Source organism: Dipodomys spectabilis, unplaced genomic scaffold, assembly GCF_019054845.1.
Source record: "Dipodomys spectabilis isolate Male_0828 unplaced genomic scaffold, ASM1905484v1 ptg000328l, whole genome shotgun sequence".
In the NCBI taxonomy this organism is placed as follows: domain Eukaryota; kingdom Metazoa; phylum Chordata; class Mammalia; order Rodentia; family Heteromyidae; genus Dipodomys; species Dipodomys spectabilis.
Genome location: NW_024871005.1, coordinates 1,026,745 through 1,044,698, shown reverse-complemented (window position 1 = coordinate 1,044,698; position 17,954 = coordinate 1,026,745).

The window sequence follows — 17,954 nt, the reverse complement described above, 5'->3', positions numbered from 1 at the left end:
GGCTGTGGTGTGGCCTGTTTTCTCTATTCTTCACATCTCCCATTCCTAGAAGATTCCTTAAAGATTTCTTTATTAGACAACTCCATTTCAGTGAGAAAGTATGTGACAAAAAGAACTTCAAGGGACAAAGGTATTTTTATGTTTTGAACAATTTCAATCATGCTCAGTATGGCTGTGTGGTTTCTGGGCTATAATGAGGCAGAGAATTATGGAAGATGTCCATGGTGGAGCAGAGATATTTACATTGCAGCATGAAGGAGGAAGCACAATGACATAGAGGAAGGATTAGGGAACAGGTTTTTCTTTTCGGACTACACACCCTAGTAACCTTTTTCCTCCAACCAGAAACAATTCCCACACTTTGCAATAATGCCATTCTTTTATCAGTCCTCCAAGGCACTGATGCATTGATGAAGGAAGAGCTGTCATGTGTCAGTCACTGCTCAAAGACTTGTTGCACCAGGAGTGAACAAAGCCTTCAACATAGGAGCTGGAGGAAGACAATAGATATGTAAACTGAAACAATTCCATAGTTCAAAGTGTAACTTTACCCCCATTTAGCAAGCAAAGATCACAGAGAAATGTGGCCAGCCAGGGCCAGAGCACAAGTCATTGATAGGGACCAATATAGAGTCCAAGTGTGTACAAAATAACCTCCCCCAGTGGCAAAATCCAACAGCCTTTCCTGAGAAACCTGGTGGTGGACCAATCCAGACTGTAGGCATGCACTTGCCAGATCCATGGCTGCTGGTTAGAAGGTATCCCAAATCACAGTGGAACACTTCCTCGGGAGGTGTGTTGATCCAGGTCCTTGGCAAGATCACAGAACTGAAAATGCTGATACCCCTCCTTTGCAGGTATGCCCATGAGGCTGGAGCACAGAGGGAAAGGCAGTAGTGTGACTGTGATCTCCACCCCTCCCCTAAGAAGGAGGAGAACCAAGGGGCCTGGTTATTAACCTGTAGTAGGGTGGTGGGGAGTAGCAGTGGAGTAGCAGTGGAGAGGAGGAGAACCAGGACAAAGGCTGCATGTAGTTCAGGTGATGGCTGCTGCTACTGATTGTGAGACTGGAGGGTTTTGAGGGTGTTGAGAAGAGAGAGTGCTGTGAATGGCCCTGTGTGCTTTAGGAATATGGGAAGCACAGAGGAGTTTAGTAGGAAAATGTGTCAGCAATGCTCCCAGCACTAGTTTGGGAGAAAGGGACAGAGGGCTCTGGTAACACGTGTGAGAGATGGCTTGGGCTTGTCAACAGCAGGAGCTGAAGGAGGGGTTCTTGGGCCTAGTCCAAGCCCTGAGGTAACCAGTCCTCTGACGAGGTTAACTGAGAGGGAAGGAGGGCAATAAGCACTAAGGGTACAGCGCAGGGTCACAACTATAGTGCTTTCTCTGTTTATGTGCCAGGAAGGCAGAGGCCTCCCTTGGGAGAAAGCCTCATTTGATTATGACATACTCCTGCCACAGAGTCCACAGACCTGAGTTGCATAGTCATGGTGTTTGTGCAAAGAGCTCCTACCACATGTGTGATCATAACTTCTTTGCTGGTCTTAGGGAGTGAGGAGCAGGGAACTGTAATGTGAGGGGACACTGTGGGGGTATGCATGACAGATGGCATCAAGACATGCAGGGTGTAAGCAGGTGAGATTGTGTGGAGACAGGAGTTGGGTTCATGTGGGAATATATGTAGGCATGGAGGGGTTTTACATTTGAGGGTATATGTGGAGCGTGTGTGAATTTGTACACATTTGTAATGGTATGTGCACATTTGAGAATATGAGTGTGAGGACATTTGTGCACATGTGAGAGTGTATTCCTATTAGGGGATGTGGGTAGAGTGCCATGTGTCACTCATGGGCAGTGTGTGGCATTTATACCACTTGTTCTCTCTGCTTCCCTCCTGATTTTCCTGCTGCCAGCAGAAATCTGGCAGTGCTCCTGGGTGGACAGGATCACTCTTTGTCCCCTTGTCAATGTGCCTGTTTTCTAGAGAAGGGCTGGGATTTGCCTTAAACTCACCATCCTTTGGCTCCTAGAGTCTCCAGTTACAGAGATAGTGTTCAAAAAGCCAGACAGGAGCTGAGACTTTCCTCAGGATTTTGATGATGTTGATGGCCCCTTGGGGTCCCTAGAAATCCACCCATCAGAGTACAGATTCATCTCTAGAACCAGTGTTTAGAAGAGGTTGGTAGAGCTAACGCAGGGTCCATAAAACAGCCAGATGGAGAAATTACATGGTATTTATTGGAAAGGAAACAAATAACTTGTGTTCTTAAATGATTCATCAACACAGGCTTTTAGAACTGCACGCATCTGAGATGCAAGGGTGCACCCATAATTCTCTAGGAGACACTAGCTCCTAGCTGTCCTATGCTGTCCCCACAGGGGACTAGTGATTTGGTGAAGCTATAACTGCCAGAAATACTTTCTACAGAACTTTTTCTGAGATGCTTCTATTTATGGTTAAGAATTTGTTCATGTATTGATCTTCAGTTCTTCAGAGAGTCTTGCTATGTAGTTCAGACTGGCCTCAAACTCATGATTCTTCTGCATCAACATCTCAGCAGCTGGGATTAAAGTCATGAATCATTATGTCTAAAATACCTCTTTGCAAGTTAAAAGTGTACAAAAAATCACTGCCACCTCTCAATCCTGCCTTTAGAACTGATTCTGTCCTGTAAGTTTTCATTGCAGACTGTTGCTCTCAGTATTGTCCCTAGAGAGCTAGGCTACCCAAAGGTACATTGTGGGTTGAAAACTTGCAAACTTGTAGGAGTCAGTTGTGTGTGATTCATGGAAAATGCATTAGAGACAGTTGTGAAGACTTAACTAGGGATCAGGGGTTGCATTTCTCTCAGCTTTTATCTGAAATGAGTTGGAGAAAAGGAGGTGAGCATGTACTTGTCATTTCTACTCAGATTCTTCTGTCTGGCCCACCGAGGGGTGTGTGTTCAGGCCCAGACTTTCATGAATAAAGGGAAGGAGGCAGCAGGAAGCAGAAGGCTAAGAAGGGAGGAAGGAAACTGAATTGTGGTACCTTGCTGTGTGACCTTTGATTTATCACTGAGACACTGAGCTGCACACACTGGGCTGTATGTCCCCTTCTGGCCTGTCAGGCTCTCCATCCCTCAGGCTGCTTCCCTGAGGCCTTTCAATAGGAAAAGCAAACTTTCCTCCAGGTAGGAATGGCAGTCAATTTCAAGGCCCCAGCCAGCACTGTCTTCCTTGGTCCACATTTCCTAGTGGAAATGCTAGTGATTGCCTGCTAAATCCAGGTTGTGGAGTGGGAGACAAGGCCTGGAAGCTCTGAGAAGTCATTGAGGTGCCAAGGCTGCCTTGGATTACAGTCTCTGGCTCAGCTCTGTCCACCCAGAAGGCTGGGCTGGGCTAGGGTAGGGACCACACGGAGGTGAGGAAGGGTTCTCTGGGCACAGGGACATGGACAAGGCTGGCATTGGTGACTGAAAGCCCTAGCTGTGTTCCAGAAATGGCAGGTTGCTCTAGCTCTCTGCACCAGGTTCTAGAGCTAGCTAAGCACAGCACTATGCACGATGCATTTAAAGACATTTTCTTTCACCAAGGAAATATATGCATCTCAGTGTGCCTGGTCTGTTGGTCAGGTGCACGGTTCCTGTCTGTGTGAAGCAAGGCCCTACCTCAAGCCTCAGGCAGGGACACATGTATGTTTGGCTTTACAGATGCCTTCTCAGTATTATTCCTGAGCTATCTGCTTTTTTAAAAGGAAAGAGAGAATAAAGGAAGGATGGAAGAAAGTAAGGAAGGAAGAAAACAAGGAAGGAAAGAAGGAAGGGAGGAAGGAAGGGAGGAAGGAAGGAGGGAGGGAGGGAAGGAGGGAGGAAGGAAGGAAGCAAGCAAGGAAGGAAGGAAGGAAGCAAGGAAGGGAAGGAGGGTGAATATTGAACCCCTGAGTTAATAAATTGTAGTGTGATGAATGAATAAGTGACTGAAGATTGAAATGAGTGATTCAATGAAGAAGTGTAGGGGATTGTTAGTAGAAGACTACATGAGGAATGAATGAGATAGGGCATGAGTAAACTCATTTCTAGGCAGAAGACAGGGTGATGCAGCTCTTCCTTACTCTCACCTTAAATCATTTTGCCTAATTATATATTATTTTTATACTGTACTTTTATATTAACATTAGTTATATAAAAGGTTCTCAATTATCCAACTTCTTGTTCACCTTCCTATTGCTCAGTTTTTTAACATTTTATATTATTATTAATGACGATGTATGGAGGGGTTACAGTTACATAACTCAGGTAATGAGTACATTTCTCTTTTCACAATGTCACCCCTTCCCTTGTTCTCTCCCATTGTTTCCCTCCCACTCCTACCCATAGCTTATATAGTTCATTTGCAGCATAGTGTCCACTGAGTACTCCTGCTACATTTGTTCATCATTGGTCCCTCTATTTCTATGCATCCCGTTGCACTCACAATAGCCTAGAATGGAACAAACAGACAAAAGGGAAAGAAAAAAATCAGCAAAAAGGAACAAACATCTTGTTTTCATTTCCATGAGTTCATTTTCATAAATATCATTTTGTATGATCAGATGCACATAGACATTGTACCTTCTACTGCTCAGGTTTATCCTCTTTCCTTGAATCTCTTTTACAGGATGTTGTTTCCTTTGTCATAGACTAAAAAGTACAGTCTATGCCTAATTGTCTAGTTTCATAAGTAAGGAGTGCCCTCTCCTGGGTATTTCTGAGCATTACCCGTTTTATTTGTGTCTTCCCTTTACCAAGAACTTGTGTGTTGCCTGATTTTCATTCAATTCTTTCTAGTTCTTGCCTTATAAGCCCCTTACAACTCAGCTCAATGGAAGCCTAGTTGGCAGGACCAACAGACAGCCAATAATCTAATCATCTTCCCCCTGTGTTAACCAGTATTATCCAGTATAGTATTCCCAGACCAAGGAGCTTGATTTTAAAATGCAAAAAAATCACAGGAATACTAGCATGAAGCCATTGCTCCAGGACCCAACCAGTAGCCAGTATGGTCTACCCAGAGCAGGTTGCCTGGTTAGCTCCCTGTGTACAATGCTGAACAATCATCTAGGTGCTCTCCCAGCCTGGGCCATTTATTACCCAGAATAGTATAGCCAGGATTAGGTCCTGCACCACAGCATGCAAACAGGGTTGGTCAATCTGCCTGGAGCACGTGCCCCCAACCCCACCCCTGGACTTTCCAGTAATCAGGGTAGTATATATAGCCAGGCCACGAGGGTGGCCTCACTATGTTTATAAGACTAACCAATGAGCAAGCACCTGGGCCCCATGGACCAGCCAATCCCGGTGCAGGCCACGTGGAAGGGACCACTGTGTGTGTACAAAGCTGTCCAATCAGAGAGGAGCTCCCATGCTGGAATTCGGTAGATACCCCAGGCAGTTGTCCACCCGATGACTGATCGTACTGCAGGTACAGGCTTCCAGGTACGGGCTGCCTGCCGGCTACTGGCAAAGTGCTCAGGAAGCTGCTACGGACTTTCCTGGATCCAGGTCCAGGAAGTCAAGGACCTCAGGTATCCTGGAGGTACAGGTGTTCCTCATTGCTGAGGTGGGCCCTATATGCTTCATGAGTTCTCTGACACTGCATTGTGGAAGGGGCCAGCGAGGGGATGTGGAGTCAATGTGCCTAAGGTCACTTTAGTGATTGGGAGTGGGTTAATGGAAGGATCCCGGTTGAGAAACAGTATCACTGCACACTGCTTAAGGTTGGGGTTGGTTGGGGACCTTGAGTTCACCCAGAGGAAGGCTGGTTCCAGTCAAAGTCCTAAGGTTCTGTGAAGGTCAAGTGGGCACTGAGTGGGCAGTGGCCCTGGCGTGAACAGTGCCCATGTCTGCCACATTGGTCAATGCAGGAGCAGGGGACCGATAACCCTGAGATGCTTCATTGGCATCCACGATGTCCAGTGTGCTGTGCCCTGGACTGCATGTGCAGCACAGGTTCACATGGGACATTTCCCACTGAGTGTGGCTGAGAATGAATCTGTTCTTCCCAGAGACTCAGTAGATCCCTTCATTGGTGTGTCTATACATCGGTCCTGTTTCCCAAGGATACAAGGAGCAAGGCAAAGCTTGGTTCCAGAGGATGGAGAGGGCAAGTACCCTCCACTAGGCAGGCAGAAAGACTTACCTTGATACAAGCTGGACAAGGAAAATCTTCATTCAGATCTGAGGAAGGAAAGACCCAGGGACAGAGCCTGCTCTACTCCTAATTGCTTAGGATGCCCTTTTCTTTCTCTTCCTTTTTCTTTTCTTTCTCTTCCTTTTTCTTTTCTTTCTCTTTTTTTTCCTTTATTTTTTTTGGGGGGGTGGGCAGGACTGGTTGGACGTGTGGCTGAAACTCAGGGCCTCAAATTTGTCACTGAAGTTTTGACTAAAACTAGTGTACTGTTACTTTGACCCATCAAGTTATTTCTGGTTTTCTGATGGTTAATTGAAGATAAAAGTCTCATGGGTTTTCCTGCCCAGGATGGCTTGGGCATGCGATACACAGATCTCAGACTCCTGAATAGCTTGGATTACAGTACTGATACACTGGTGCCCAGCTGAGAAGTCCTTTCTTAATACAATAAATAGGACAAGATTGGAATTAGGTTCTTCCCACTAAACTAGAGATGCAATATTAGACCATGGATTTTATGAAAGTTTTGTTTTGGAAAGAAAGTAGACCAAGCACCTCCAGGCAAGTCAGTACCTGTGCAGTGTTTGCATGGTTTATCTTGTCTTCTTTGAGAACACCTGTACCTGCTCAAATCTTTTTATTATTATATTTATCTTCAAGTAGTTGTGCAATAAAGTTGCAATTTATGAAACAGTATATGAATACAACACACCGTGATCAATGTCACACCAACATTCTCACACATCCCTCCCAAAATACGCTTTTCTCTCCTTATTTTTCCTCATTTTGAAGGATAGACTGAATTCTTGATTTCTTTCTCCTCCTCCCTTTTCCTCCTCATTCTGTTGCTGCTAAGGTCTTAATAAGAACATATGAACAACAGTAGTCACTGCAGTACAGGACTTGAGAACTTTGTCACATATTTTTTTTTATTTTTTGGGGGGGGGGGTCCGGTCGTGGGGCCTGAACTCTGGGCCTGGGCTCTTCAGCTCAAGGCTAGCGCTCTACCACTTGAGCCACAGTGCCACTTCCTGATTTTTTCTTTTTGCTTATGTGGTGCTGAGGAATTGAACCCAGGGCCTCATGCATGCAAGGCAAGCGCTCTACCACTGAGCCACCTACCCAGCCCCTTTGTCACATATTTTAAGAACTTTTCTGTATATGTCAAGTTACTTCTGTAATAATGAAATACTCCAGAAAGGATTTGTATACCCACAAGAAATGATTTGTACTAATCGTGCTAGGATTTCCTGAAGTTACATGTACATATTTACAGACTGTACTAATTTTTGCTCTTTTCATGAACTCAGTAATAATCATTTGACAGTTATTCCACATTACTTATAACATTACATATGATATCCACTGGAGCATGGTTTACTGCTAGCACTAGCTGTGCAACTTGGTCTCTGAGGACTAAGGTATACTTAATTGCAAACCCAAAGTAGATGATGTCATAGCACAGAGGACCTAAAAATTTTTATATAATATATATATATATATATATATATATATATATATCTCAACACCTCTTCATTAAATGTGAGAGTCTAGGGAAAAAACAGAGACATACCAGTCCTGCATCTTTCTTTTATTTTTTTTTTTCCCAATCTAGACCTGGGTCTCAGGGTCAAGGAGCTGTCAATGAACCTCTTTTCTGTTCAAGGCTAGCTCTCTATTACTTAAGGCACAGTGCCGCCTCCCTCCTTTTCTTTATACTTGATTGGAGATGCGAGTCCAACAGACTTTTCTATCTGGGATAGCTTCAGAATGAGCTCTACATATGTCAACCTCATGAATAGATAAGATTACAGGTGGAAGCTATTGGGTACAAATTAGTCCCATTTCATTTTCCTTTTTCCTTACCAAGGTTCCAGGGAAGATTGGAATCTCAGGAGACCTAGAATTGGAGATGAGCACACTGAAACAGGGGCATAGATAAAAGTCTTAGTTTGTATATAGATAAGATCCTTGCTGAGGTGGATTATTGCTGCCAATAATTTTAGACCTTTAGGAGGCTGTAGAAGGGGAATCAGGTGACATAGATATTGGAATCACTTTTAACTTGGACACAATCAGGTACACAAACACATGTATCCAAGCTCATGAGAAATCTTTATGAGGCAAGCACATGCTGTCAGGAGTGGGGTAGTCCCCAAAGTTCTGAGATAGAGGAGAGTTCCCTCCACGATGCAGTCTGAGGGGAAAATATACTGAGGTCATTAAGATGGAAGAAAGTAAGGTAGGTAACTAAATGATGGATGGGATTGTTCTTTCACTTAGGTTTCAAAATGCAATGAAGTTTGTAGGAAGGTTTTCTGATCCCCCAATCTTCACTCACTTGGTTTCATTTTCTATCTGCTTTGGAATTTTAGAGCTACTATTAGAGGACCCAGTTCATGGGCACCTGGAGCAGGTGCTCCAGGGTCCACTGAGTTCTGTGTTCTTCAGAGACACAGACCAAGGCAAAGGATTAGAAGAACAGCAGATGCAGATTTAAAGAGTCCAGAGTGATTGCTTAAAACCAGACCTTTCATGCTTCAGGAGAACAAGGTAAGTCTTCCTGTTTACTTAGCATTCATCAGCATCCACACCTCTTTGATGTTTAGACAACCATTCTGTTCCTTGCTCTTCATTCCATTAACTATAGCAGCAGTGCCTGGTTACTGGTGACTCACCCTGTAATCCTAGCTATTCAGGAAGATGAGACCTAAAGATCACAGTTCAAAGCCAGGCCAGGCTGGAAATTCTGTTAGACTTGAATCCCCTATTCACTCACACAAAACCGGGAGTTTACCTGTGACTCAAAGTGGTAGAGCATTAGCCTTTAGCCAAATGGCTCAGGAACAGGTCCCTGGCACTACCAGTTCCACAAACAACACAGAAACAACAACACTCCTGATGTTGGGAGATACCAGATCTCAATCACCATATGGATGGAAGCCCTAGGCAAGGTCGAGTGCCCCACCCATCCCTAGTGGAGTTCATAGTCAGGAACCATCAGAGTGCTCTTCAAAATCACCAGATTCCCAGTGTCAAACTCCAAATGTGACATCAAGCTCAGGGCAGTATATGTGGGCACGAGATGGACACAGGCATCCTCATATGGGCAGGACAGCTGTAGCACTCCCAGGGAAAAGAATGTGAAACAAGATCATCCTAGGGAGGGGAGGGCCAAGGAGGACCAAGGGCACCAAATGTGCAATAAGATAAATGGGACCTGGAAGGACTCCTACGTTCCAGGTAGATGTACCTCCACACAAAGTACTTTCAGTAGGGACAAAATAATAGGACACTCATGCTAGGGAAGTGCTCTGATGCCTTTGGAATTTCTCCAAGTTTTCAAACTCAATCTTCCCCTTGGTGTAGGCCAATTTTCTCTTTTCTTCTATTATTCCTGGTCAGGCTCACTGAAGATGGATTTTCCCTCTTTCACCAAGTGAAGTAAATTTCTGACTCATTTCTGATGCCCCCTTTTTATATTGCAGGGCACTGGTGCATCCCCACTGAGACCCCAGGTTCAGCCACTCCAGAATACTCAGGTGGGAGGAGAGCCCTTGCAAGCCCACAGCCCTGCGTGGAGCTCAGGGAAGGAGACACGAGGTGGCTGCGTGAGGAACACTAAGTAACAGTGGGAACTCAGCTACTCCTCTCAATCACCTCCCAACTCTAGGCATGATGGACACTGAGGACTATGTCCTTTGTCGCTGGAAAGGGGACTTGTGGCCTGCAAAGGTGTTGTCCAGGGCAGGGACTGAAAGAAATAATGAAGGGACAGAGGGATTCCTCTTAGATGTGCAAATCCTCTCTGTAGAAAGTGTGCAAGTGAGAAGCACAGATGTAATGGCCCTCACAGAGGCTGAGATTGAAGCCATTGTCTCCTCAGCAGGAGTGTGCTTGAGGGCCAATGACCCACCAGGAAATGCTCAGGAGCAGGATACTCTCCCATCAGGCCAGGCTAGTGCCTACACAAAAGCACTTAGATTAGCACTGGAGATCCTGTGTTGCAGAAAACTAGCTGAGAAAGGGACCACTGTGGAGTGTCCACAGTCAGAGCCAGAGGTACCAAATACACAGCCTGACCTTAGCCCATGTCCTGGCAAGAAGCAGCTGAAACGCAAACTGAATTCTGAATCAAAGCTTGGCAAGAAAGCATGCTTACCATCCAAACAGATGTGGCATGCAGGCAGTGAGTATGCCCTCCCTGAGAAGGAATCTATGGCACAAACAGCCATTACTGCTTCTCAAGGTGACAGGCAAGTAGAGGTAGGGGAAAGATCCAGTGGGATCTCACAAGTACCAACATGTAAGGGGGCCTTTAATCAAAATGAGAGTGAGGAACACAGGGCAGCCCCAACACCCGAGTCTTCTAGCCGCCTTAGGATCTGGAAACATCCCTATGCGAAAGCTAAATTTCCAGGTCTATATATGCAACCAGTAGTGGTGTTAACCAGGCTCAAAGACCTGGACCAAAAGGCCAAGGATGCCAGCAGAGGGCTCAAGCTTTCTGAAGCCCACGGGGTCACTATGACCTCAAAAGGCAAGCAGAATTCTGCCAAGACTGCCTCGAATGCAGGATTGCCAGGGGCAGGGGGATCCTCTGCATCCCCAAACTCACTGCTTCCCCAATCGCTTCCTACTGCAAGCCTCAAAAGAAAGCGCAAAGAAGCAGGTTTTAAGACAAGAGGAAAGCAATTCAACGCTCCTAAGAAATCTTATGAGCCTAAGGCCAAAAAAGCCAAAAGAGTGGCTCCCAGGGCGAAGGCACCTCACTTTGAAAGAGGAATGTTGGTGTGGTTTTATCCCAGAGGTTATCCATTTTGGCCATGTGTGGTAAAGAGTGTGGACCAAACCAAGAACACAGCCAGGGTGCTCTTGATTGAGCCCAACTTGCTCCCTGAACAAAGTGGCATTCAGGTCCCTCTTTGCAAACTGAAACCCCTGGAGTGTAAGTTGAAAGATACACTTGTGCAGAGAGCCAGCCAACGTTATGGCCTTGGTGTGGCCTGGTGTTTCTCACTCATACAACACTACAAAGAACAGGTCACATCAGGATGTTGCAAAGGTTCCTTTTTGGATTATTTTGCAACCAGTGGTAGTTTCTCAGTTGGGGAAACCCCAGAAAATACTTTCCTAGAGAGTGATTTTCCTGTGGTCAACTATACCAAAATGGGCAGTTCTGAAGAGGAAACCTGCCTGGATGGAAAACATCCCCTGACCAAGCAGAATATACCAGAAGGTCTCAATGGAGAGGTGGGGAATGAGCAGGAGCAAAATGAGGAGGAACAGATAGATGAGCATGAGCATGATGTGGAGATGACTGAGGAGAGGGAAAAGACAGATGAGAAAACGGAAGTGAAGGAATTGAAGGAGGATGAGAAGATAGAGAAGGAGAAAGAGAAAGAGGAAGTAGATAAAGAGGAGGGAAAAGAGGAGGAAGAAAGGATGGAAGAGGAGAAGCAAGAGGTGGAGGAGAAGGAAATACAGGAGGAGGAGGAGGAAGAGGAGGCAGGCAAGGTGGAATCAGAGAATGAGAAAGTGGAAAAGAAAGATTTGGAAGAGGAGATTGTAGTGGAGGAGGAGGAGGTGGAGAAAGGGGAGGAAATGGGGGAGAAGTGGGAGAAGGAAGTGGAGAAGGAGGTGAAGAAGCAGGAGTTTCAGGAGGAGGAGAAAAAGGAAGAGAAAGAGTTGGAGGAGGAAAATAATTTAGAGAAAGAGGATGAGAAGTTGGAGAAAGAGGAGGAAAAAGAGATAGAGGAGGAGGTGAAGCACGAAAAGGAGAAGACTCAGGAAGTAGAGAGGAAGCAGGTAGAAGAGAAAGAAGAGAAGAAGGAGGAGCAATGGAAGGAGGAGGAAGAAAGGGATGAAAAAAAGGAAAAGAAAGAATTAAAGGAGGAGGAGAAGGTAGAGCTTGAGGAGGCAAAGATGGACCAAAACGAGGAGAAGGAGGAGGAAGAGGAGAATTTGGAAAAGCAGGAGGAGGAGTTGGAGGAGGAGAACATGGACAAGGAGGAGAGGAAGGAAGAGGATGAGGAGGAGATGGGAGAGAAGGGAGAGGAAGAGGATGGTGTGAGGGTGGAGGAGAAGGTGAAAGTAGAGAAGAGGGAAGAGGAAGAAAAGGAGAATTTGGAGGTAGAGGAGAATGTGGTGGAGGAAGAGGAGGAAAAAATAGAGGAGGTGATGGTTGACAAGGAGGAGGAGGAAGAAAAGGAGAAGCAGGAGGAGGAGGAGGGGGAGGAGAAGGAGAAGGAGGAGAAAAAGGTAAACAATGGGGAAAAGGAGAAGGAAGAGGATAAGGAGAAAGAAGAGGATAAGGAGGAGAATGAGGTGGAGAATGAGAAGGAGAAGAAGGAGGAAGAGCAGTTTAAAAATCTCAAACTGCTCCTGTGAGACACCTACTGCATGTACACATGAGAGATGAGCCCTCTCCTTTCATAGTTCTGTACGCTGATGTTGGTTTACCCAGTGTAAGGCAAGCACAGAAGTTTTGTAAATTTGAGAGCTCAGCAACATGAAGTCTTCCTTTTCCTCAAATTATATTGTGCCTGTCATTCTCTTTAGTTAATATGTCATGTTCTTAAATTAGTTAGAAGATAATCATTACATAGACTGCAACCTCTCTATTTCCAGGCATTATCTGACAGTGATTGTGAGACCTCATGTATAGTTTTTTAGAAAGGTCAATTGCACCTATCATTCTTCAGAAGGGACAAATGGATCTAAGTTGTTGGATCTAATATAATCCCTGTCTATATTTGGGGAAAGAATCCTGAGTGTTGATACCAGTGACAAAGATAATTTCTTTGATAACCTTGCAGTCCATCAAAACACAGACTTGTTGTGTCACATCTGTGAGGTGTTACTAGGACATGGAGAATTCCCAGTTTGCACTGACCACTTTGTCAGTCCAGGGCAGGATCAATGGCTCTCTCTGTCCCTGTACTTTCCCCTCTGAGAGGACCCTCCTTCAAGGACTGAACAACTTCCTGAGGCCTGCAGGGATGCAGACCCTCAACCTCCCGGACTGCAGACTCAATCCTCTTCATAGTGCTATCTGTCCTCACAAGAAACACATTGAATCCTACAAATCTTGGGGGCTACCTAGCACCTGGGAGTCCCAACTGCCTACTGAGGAACCCATCAACCTGCTGCAATTGCTAGGGACAATGAATGCCTTCAAATGGGCTTTTTAAGCTCCAGCCATGCAAGACTTCTTCTTGGAAGTCATTAGGGGCAGGACCAAACTGATTAATACAACAGAAATATAGTCTAGTCTATCATCAGAAATAAAGACCTGTCAATCCAAGTCGGAGTGCAGCGCATGGTCAGGCTCTGCATATTTGACCACAGACTTCATGAGTACCATACCCTCAATTTGGCCCCTGGACAGACAAAATTATACAGACATTATTTTAAAAGTATGTAAAGTGAAGCCCATGTGTTACAATACTATTGTGACAGGTGTTTCTTAGAGACAAATTATAAGTAAAAAAAAATAGTTTATTTCAGAAAATCTATGTAAAGGGGAATTGTTTTTGGATTCATGATGGTCAGTGCATGTGGAAGTGTTGCAGGAAGATGGATCTTTCTGTGAAGTTGTTCTACCTGTCTGCCTATTAGGTATTTTTGTGTAATTTACAAAGATGAAGTCTGGATTCACAACAAAACCAAACTGTCTTTCACCCTGACCATTTGTTGTACAGTACGGGGCGGGGGGGGGGGGGGAGACATATAACTATAGCTCAATGTAGGTGTGGTATGCAAAAGAAAATGTATGAACTCTCCTCCAGAAAATCCTTACCTGGAAAGCTCTGATGGTTGCTCTTGTTTTTGGGGTTTTTTTTTTGGGGGGGGGTTGATGTTTATAACAAATTTATGTGTTGTATTTAATAAATGTTTGCATTCTTACTTCATGTTGTGGACTTGTACAGATGGGCCTTACAAAGTGTATAATCACAAGGTGACACCTACCTGAATTTGGTCTCTGTCTGCAAGAGAGCAAGTCTCGCAGGGCCCACTTCTTCAACACTGCAATGTCCTCCTGTCCCTGGAAATTATGAGGAACACATTAGCTCCCTACTCTTTGAGAGATTTATTTAACCAGACAGCATGCTTTATTTCCTCTGTGGTAGCTACTTGCTGAGTTCTACATAATACCCAACTTCAGCTTTCCTATATTGAAGTCTAGATTCTAATGTTTTCTCTAGATGTCATTCATTACTCCACTCACTAAGTCACTCACTCCCTCACTCAGGTCCAGGAATGCAGTGAAGTGTGGGTTATAGTCTAAAATATAAACTTGATAGAGGCCTTGTGACTCAGGTAAAAGTTGAACATTTCCAGACTCCAGGTCCTTAGTGATTCATTAAGAATGTAATTACATGAGAATTATTTGAATGAAGGCTAGGGTCCTCTGGTAGGTGGGACAGTGGAGGAGGGATAGGTTCTAATTATTCTGTCCTGAGAAGTGGTGTATGAATGACTGATCCCCACCCTATTGTCTTGGATGCCTACAACCATGCAAAATCCTACGTATGTGCTAATGTGCTTGATGTGTAGGCTGGGCAATCCACCTAAGCCCAGGTATAAACATTCCATTGTGGGTCCAACTCCCTAGACCTAGTGACTTTTTCATTAACCTCTGCCTCCTTGCTCAGTCCCCATATTATCCTGAACCCAAATTCACGCCCTCGCACACCCTCCAAACCTGTGAAAAGGTCTGTGCCTCTGACTGGCAATAAACAGTCCTCGCTGTTGACAATCAAGTCTGACGTATTCCTTTTCCTCTCCTCCATTTTCCTAACAGTGGATTTGTTTAGAAGAGGACTCAGACCACCCAATGTATTTCCAGTTGTAGACACAGATTGAGTGCCCACTACCTACCACACTTTTTCACTCAGTCTCCAGGACACATTCTGTGAAATGAGACAAGGTGGTGGGGAATGTGAAGGTGCTATTAAATTATCCTATTTCCAAATGAATTTCTTATTATATTTAAATGGTTGCAAAAGGGGGATTTCAATTCTATTGCTCATTTATGAGTATCATCCCTTCCATCATTGTCCCTAGCCCATCTATTTCAACTCCACCCATCCCTCAATTTATCTACTTTAAATTTCACAAATGTACACTGAGAATTATAATTGTACTTTCTCTAAGTACCATGAGCATAAATACAGCAGGTGCAGACATGGCCTTTTCCATGTTGGAGTGGGTTCCTGGCACAGTAAGTATTCAAGAAATAACACTCAGAGGGGATGGAGGTGAGACTTGGTTGGTAGAGAGCCAGCCAGTGAACAAAAGGGACAGGTAACAAACTCAGATCCTGGTCACAGAAGAAGAACAAAATAACACTTATTTTCCATAGAAAATAAGCCCAGAAAGAAGCCATGGAGTTGGGATTCAAGAATTGTATCCAGTCGGCTGGAGGATACATTCAGTGGTCTTGAGCTGGGGGTGCCTCCAGTGTTACCACACCTGCCTAGAAAGTGCAAAGAAGCAAGTTCAAATCCAGTCCTGTAAAAAATGAAATGCAGCCAAGCTCCAGTGTCTTAGGCCTGTAACCCTTACCAGTCTGGAGGTTGAGGAAAGAGGATTGTGGCTTCAAACTGGGTTTGATTAAGTTCTAGAGACTCTTATCTCCACCTAACAACACAAAGCCTGAAGTGGAGTTGTGGCTCAAGCAGTAGAGCACCAACCTTGGGCAGAAAAAGATAAGGATATGGGGGCCTGAGTTCAAGCCTCAGTAATGGCTCTAGCCCAGGATATTCTGAAACACTAAGAAGATTCACTGAGGGGAGTTTTGAGGGGTTCAGGTTCGAAGGGGAGTCTCCTATGAGGGTCTTTGCTCTGTTGTATATACCTCTATCCAAGGTCTTGCCAGATTATTTAGCACCAAGCAGCCCTTTTTGTATGCACTTAGACAGCATTTGTAATCCACATCCCAGAATGTTTTGTGGTACCAGTTATCTCTTTGTGTGAGTCATGGCCTTCAACTTGCCTCTAGGCAAGGGTGAGAATAACTCATTCTCTGCCTCTTTCCCTCTTTCCCTCTTTCTCTCTTTCTCTTTCCCTCTTTCCCTCTCTCTCTCTCTCTCTCTCTCTGAAGGCATGCTCATCACCCACAGGTTTGAGTGAGTCCATTATCTGTGCAAAGGCCTCCTCTACAGTGCCCTTGCACCTAGTACTCTCTCTGAAGATCTTGTGTGACAAAATAAGCAGGGATTTTTCTAGCAGGTCTTGTCTGTGAGACTCTACAATAGGATTCATAGGTACATGTGTTAGTCCTCAGAGCTAGGCCAGGGATGTGTCTGAGCCCTGACCTATCCCACCTCTTGCAGAACTTGCTCATTCCTAGACCGCACACAGTACCCTTATTTCTGGCCTGCAGTGCTCCTCTTCAGCCTGCCCACTACACAATCCAACTCTACAGGGTCTTCTGCTTTTTCATGCTTCTAGCTTAGCCGCCAGGAACCTCGATGACCTGCACATTAAGGCCTGAGCCAACTGCCTCCAATGCCCTGGCCCCAGGGTGCAGTTCTGGAATTGGTTAAGCTAAGCAACTGGGGCTGGGGTTCTTATCCAAGTGTAGGTTCTTCTCCTCTCCTCTCCTCTCCTCTCCTCTCCCCTACTCTGCTCTCCTTTTCTTTTTTAGTCTGTGTAAGGTTTTAAGCAAGAAAAGACCATGCAGAGAGGAATAAAAAGATTGGGATGTGCTCCCAGGCAAATTTCCTGGTCGGGATCAGAGCGGTCATGCTGAGTTTAGTTGCAGAGGGTTTTTTGTTTTGTTTTGTCATGGGGCTTGAACTCTGGGCCTGGGCACTGTCCCTCAGCTCTTTAGCCTAAGGCTAGAACTCTACCACTTGAGCCACAGCACCACTTCCAGCTTTTTCTGCTTATGTGATACTGAGGAATGGAACCCAGGGCCTCATGTGTGCAAGGCAAGCACTCTACCACTGAGCCACCTTCCCAGCCCCTTATAATCAAGATAAAAGTGGAACTTTTAGTGAGCGGGGACTTGTGGCAAGTAGCTTAGTTTTCAAGTTTGAGTGGATTTAGTGCAGTGCACTCAAAGAATGGTTGACTCAGATGGTGTTTCTGATAGGGATGTGGTCTTTCTCAGCAGCAGCCTGTTCCCCCCCCCTACCCCCATGGCCTGACATTTTTCCTAGGTGCCTACTTCCTCCAGCAGCCTGACAGTCTGCTCTGCCCTTCTTTCTTCTCCTTTCAACTCCTCTTCTCCACCCCTCTGCTCCACTCCACTCCTGTCCACTCTCCTTTCCCTTTCCCTCCTCACACCTCTCTTATCCTCCTTTAGTTATTTTTCTTTTTACTTTGCACATCTTTGCTCTCCTTTCTTTTTTTTTTTCTTTGGATAGTGTTCTATAACTTGGGCTTCTCAAGGCCAATGTACTATCCTTTAGCTTTTTCCCTCAGGCCTGATACTTTATAATTTGAGGCACACATCTACCTTTGGCTTTTTGCTCCTTAATTTGAGATAAGAATATCAAGCACATTTCTGTCTTTGCTGTCTTTCAACCACAGTCCTCAGATTTCAGCCTCTTGAATAGCTAGGATTACAATGTGAGGTACTGGTGTTATAAGGTGTGAAAACAGAGAAGCCACATCTGGAGGGGTCAAATCTTGGAGTCTTTATTAAAAGGTGGGCAACTGCATGGTGGACTCCTGTCTCAAAGACCAGCATCCAGCAAATACACTTAATGCTGTTTGGAAACTGAGCCATAAAAGCCAGAAAGGAAAGAGAAAACTAAAACAATACCAACAAATCAATTCAGTGGGATACC